This window comes from Lissotriton vulgaris, chromosome 3_1, assembly GCF_964263255.1.
Source record: "Lissotriton vulgaris chromosome 3_1, aLisVul1.2, whole genome shotgun sequence".
In the NCBI taxonomy this organism is placed as follows: Eukaryota; Metazoa; Chordata; class Amphibia; order Caudata; family Salamandridae; genus Lissotriton; species Lissotriton vulgaris.
In genome coordinates, this window is record NC_141689.1 from 56,569,664 (window position 1) to 56,575,432 (window position 5,769).

Sequence of the window (5,769 nt, forward strand, 5' to 3'; positions counted from 1 at the left end):
GGACAAGGCGCTGGAATGGGTCATCTCCTTCCTCGACGGAAGAACACAGAGAGTCCGCCTACCACCGTACAAGTCAGAGGCCACCGAAGTCATCTGCGGCGTCCCTCAAGGATCCTCTCTGAGCCCCACCCTCTTCAACATCTACATGAGCCCCCTCGCGGCCATCGCACGCCAACACAACCTCAACATAATCTCCTACGCCGACGACACCCAGCTGATCCTCTCCCTGACCAACGACCCCGCCGCTGCCAGAGCCAACCTGCACGAAGGGATGAAAGAGGTAGCCGAGTGGATGACGACCAGCCGCCTGAAACTGAACTCGGACAAGACGGAGGTCCTCATCCTGGGCTCCTCACCCTCCGCCTGGGACGACTCCTGGTGGCCTCCTGCCCTGGGCACCGCACCCAAACCAACAGACCATGCACGCAACCTGGGCTTCATCCTGGACTCCTCCCTCTCCATGACCAGGCAAGTCAACAACGTTTCCTCGGCATGCTTCAACATCCTACGCATGCTACGGAAGATCTTCTGGTGGATCCCCACCGAGACCAGGAAGACCGTCACCCAGGCCCTCGTCACTAGCCGACTGGACTACGGCAACGCCCTCTACGCCGGTACCACCGCCAAGCTCCAGAAGAGACTCCAGCGGATCCAAAACGCCTCAGCCAGACTCATCCTCGACATCCCATGAACCAGCCACATCTCCGGACATCTGAGAGACCTTCACTGGCTCCCCGTCAACAAAAGAATCACCTTCCGCCTCCTCACCCACGCACACAAAGCCCTACACGACCAAGGACCGAGCTACCTCAACAGCCGAATCAACTTCTACGCTCCCAAACGCCACCTCCGATCAGCCAACCACGCCCTCGCCGCCGTCCCCCGCATCCGAAGAGCGACTACAGGAGGAAGTTCCTTCTCCTACCTGGCCGCCAAGACCTGGAACTCCCTCCCGACCGACCTGCGCCTGACCCAAGACCACCTCTCCTTCAGGAAGAAGCTGAAGACCTGGCTGTTCGAGCAGTAGCGGCATTTCCCCCCTCCCCCCTCACCCCCCCCCCCCCACCCCCAGCGCCTTGAGACCCTACGGGTATGTAGTGCGCTTTATAAATGTCACTGATTGATTGATTGATCCTACTAGTAGTCAGACCATCTAGCCCGGGTTACTCTTCCAGCTAGAATTAACTGCACACATTGCTAAGTTAGCATTAGTTAGTATATGCTTGGCAACAATCTTGCTGCTTTGCGCACGTTACTACGTGACTTTATTCTCGTGGTTGCTGGTGCAATCTCATATGAGAACTGTCTGCTTTTCACACAATTCGCTGTACACTGCGTTCCTCGTCTGCACAGCGTGTTCAAGGTCGAAAAACAATGCATGCTGTTGATTCACTTTGGTCAGTCCCACGCCCATAGACACAACATCGCAAACAGCTGCACTACTGAAAGTCAAGTGCTTTTAATTGCATGCATGAAAAGGCACTTAGAGAGATTTATTCCAATGAAGAAGAGCTGTGCTTGTCCTGGGATGTAATTCCTTGCACCTAAACTTGGAGGTATGGGGTCCCCCTGACAAAGCCTAGAGGTATTTTATTTTTATAATAAACTAGGTTACAGCAAAGGGAGGGTGGTAAGACGCAGTAGTCCTGTTTACACTGTCAGTATAATATGATTTCCCCTTTTGTGCTTTATGGAATTTTAACCATGCTAATCATATTGTTCTTATGTATTTTGCTGCTAGTGTTGGCTAGTATACTGCATTGTAGGGGACGTTAGTTAAAATAAACATTTTAAACTATATTGTGTCTCTGTTTACCCACGTTGTGGACAAGTATGAGTGTTTGAACAAAAGAATGTTCTTCTTCCTGTGATTCCTGAGAGGGACGGAGAGAAGTGTCCTAGAATGTCTAATCATTGGTAACGTCGCTGTAGTATGGAGAACGAATGAGACATTATAGCTGGGTCGGATTGGGGTTCTGGGCACTGAGATGGGTTTTCTGGTACACCACTACACACCGAGGTCCTCGTTTCCTGCCCATTGTTCTGTGTATGTGAAGAATCTCTGCAACAAGGGGAGACTGATTGCATTGCAAATGCTTGTTTTCCTTTCTCTCGACCCTATTTAAGCTGGACTTAGAACTCTGTGCAGCTTAACGACGCTAAACAGAAGTGAAGTGCTTTTGCTCACACTTACTCACCTATTAGTCTCTAGTATATGTAAGTTTATTGACACCTGTGATAAGCAGCACCTATTGTGCTGTCCACCACAATAACATTGAAAACAACAGCAGATCAAACCCTTCTGCACACACCTAAGAAAATCATTACTTTGGCAGTTACGAAAACCTTATTTTAAATAATAAATAAGTCACCACTTAGAAGACCTTACTGCCCACATACGGTGCAGAACATTTACGCATGGAAAAGGAGTCAGGCTGGCTCCAAACCCAGCCAGACCAAAGCTACCCATAAACTGGTTTTGAGTAAAAACAGTGAACGCGCCATTTCTAATGCCACTCATGTTCCATTCTTTCCTCAAATGGAACATGAGTGGCATTAGAAATGGCATGTTCCCCAAGTGATCAAAACAACATTGTCAATAATCAGGCCATGATTACACATTGGGACTTACACATTTTTCAGTGATAAATCTCCAAAGCTCAAGAGGCCCAGCAGGAATAACCTGTTTTAAGTATCCGGCCTTCTGTTGAATGATGGCGGGTACAATTTGAGCACTGGCTTTATCGAGAGCATTGTCCGAGTGCTGTATCTCTGACCCTGTCATTTGCATGGTGGCCTTCAAGCTAGGGTATGAACTACAACCTGATTAGGGCTTGCCCAACTGGTACTTGCCTGCATTTGGGAGTCCTTTGGGTACCTGAGAGTGGTTTACTACATGAATTGCTGCTCATAAGTTTAACTTCCTCCGGCCGAGCAGGCGTAGGTGGAATCTGGGCCTTTTAAAGTTTTTTTAGTTTGCCAACTTTCACTGCTCTCCACATTCTCGCTCCTATCGGGAATGTATTGGTTCAGCAGTAGACAGTGCCCGTGTCTTTCAAAACTAATAAATAATTAAAAGAATACAAGGGTGCATGGATACTGCTTATGACACTATTTTCCAGTCTTTCGCTTTTGGTATTTTTCTCCCCATTCCTGAGCCTTCTCTGATTACCACCCTGTTTGGTGTATGAGCACCAAGCATTCCTCTGCTCCTGTGGCTAAGTCAGATACGGGCGGCCTTTTACATTGAACATTTAACAAACTACTATACTCTGCTTTCACCCTCTCTTATTTTCAGAACCAATGCCATTTTGTCAATAGAAATATAATTGCCCCACAGACGTTTTTGTCCAAGACCTTCTGGTTGTTTGACATCACACACAACGATTAACGAAATGTTTAGGTGTTGTGGCAGAGCCTGAATCTGAATGGCTCATACAAAGATGTATTTCCAGTCCACCCACATCTACAAGGAGTTAAAGGCTGCAAATAGCAAAAGTAACAATCTGGAAAGAGAATTGCGCTCCTACTCCTTATATGTGTGATGTCACAGGGCCTCTGCCCGTGCGCATGAATCAGCTGTCATCAATATTCACCTCTCTCAAGGATGGGGTGTGGATGGAGAAGCCATCTGCGAGACTGGGCAGAGGCTTTGAGTCAACAGAATTTTGAGCCAAACATTGTTGAGCAAAATATTAGGGGGCTTATTTACAAGCACCCTGTGCCGCTTCTGCGTCATTTTTAACATGGGAAAAGTAACGTAAGGGTGGAGTAAGCGGCTTGTAAACAATCACCCAGGCTCTTTAATCACATATCGAGACTCATGAAGCCACGTTAGATTGTCAGCCAACCCTGGAAAGCCAGCCAGGTTAAACAGACAAGGCTTTTTAGACAAACTATGCAAATTATTAGGAGCATTATCCCAGGTGCACTTTGCTCTCTGGCGTCACTTCAGAAACATTCCCAAGAATTCAAGATTATTTCAATAAAGAAGATAGCCAACATCACTTCTGTCAAAGGAGATACGATCTGTCAACTTCAAAGGGCTTCGAAAGCCCCTGAATCCCCTCTGAGGAACTTGTATAATTCTGCGCAACTTTCTAAGAATCGCCCTTCCTTATTTATTTCTAGTAACTTGACAGATTAACCTCCCATAAACATTAATCTTTAACAGAAAAATCTTGAAGAGTTGTGAATTCTGAAAATCTTTTCAAAGGAACGATCTCCTTATAAGAACTTGTACAGCAAATAAATGCAAATGTAAATGCTGCGCAAGGGAAGGGCTTCATAGGAATGAGCCCCACCGCGGAAACCGGCTTTTCTCTGAGCAAGCAGCTCAATAAAATGTATTGATGATCAATAAAAATCAATATCAAGTAGAACTAACACACCTAAGTAAAATCAACAATGACATACCCAAGTTCATTCTCTGATATCTATCTTTATAAGTAAAACGTAGCTGTTAATGTATTTTGTAAAATGTAACCACCTTTCCATATTTTTTCAATATTTGTTCATGGGCAGAGGCCCTGTGATATCACACATTCAAAGGAGTAGGTGTGCTAGCATTATTTCCAGGTTATTGCTTTTACAATAACAACGGTTAGAACAAACGTGAGCTTCCGTACAACTTATAAAAGCATTATATAATAGCATGCAGCATAAGAAACTGCTCTCCTTATGTATCAGATTGATACCTAGGTAGATAGAAACGCAATAAAAAATAACTATCTATCTATCTATCTGTCTGTCTGTCTATCTGTTTATCTATCTATCTATCTATCTATCTATCTATCTATCTATCTATCTATCTATCTATCTATCTATCTATCTATCTATCTATCTATCTATCTATCTATCTATCTATCTATCTATCTATCTATCTATCTGTCTGTCTGTCTATCTATCTATCTATCTATCTATCTATCTATCTATCTATCTTTCTGTCTGTCTGTCTGTCTATCTATCTATCTATCTATCTATCTATCTATCTATCTATCTATCTATCTATCTATCTATCTATCTATCTATCTATCTATCTATCTATCTATCTATGTATCTGTCTATCTATCTATCTCTCCATGCGTCCGTCTGTCTGTTTGTCTGTCTATCTGTCTGTCTATCTATCTATCTATCTATCTGTCGAGAAAACTCAGATCTATCCCACAGATAGGCAGCGACACCACAATGGTCTCAGAAGTTTGGCTCCAATAAAACACATTTGCCCAGAGGGGTAAGCATTCTCACAAACACCATAAAGTTGGGATCCACACTAAGGGGTCGATTAGGATCGCGGACGGACCCCAGAGCAGGAGGGAACCTCCGCATGGCATGCGGAGTTCCCTCCTGTGCAATTAGGATGTGACCGCAAGGGTTGCGGTCACATCCTCTATTTTTAACATTGCGGCGGGTGGAGCTTCAAGCTGCACCCGGCGCAATGTTAAAAATGCACGCATTGCATTTGCATGCAGTAAGAGGCAGGCACCGCGCGGTGCCTGCCGCTTTCTTCATGCAAATGCAGGGGGGTACCATAGGTACCCCCCATGTGCACCCCCCACCCCCCTTCACCTAGGGGGCCCGCAACGGGCCCCCGCAGTGAAGTTCGGTATGCTTTTCCATGGCGGAAAACCTGCCGCGGAATAGCATAATTTAAAGGCCATCCTAATATGGTGGACGGTGTCACCGTCACCATATTAAGCTTTTCCGTCGCGGTTGTAAGCCGACCGCGGCGGAAAAGCTGCGGACGGAAACCAGGACCCACCAGCCATC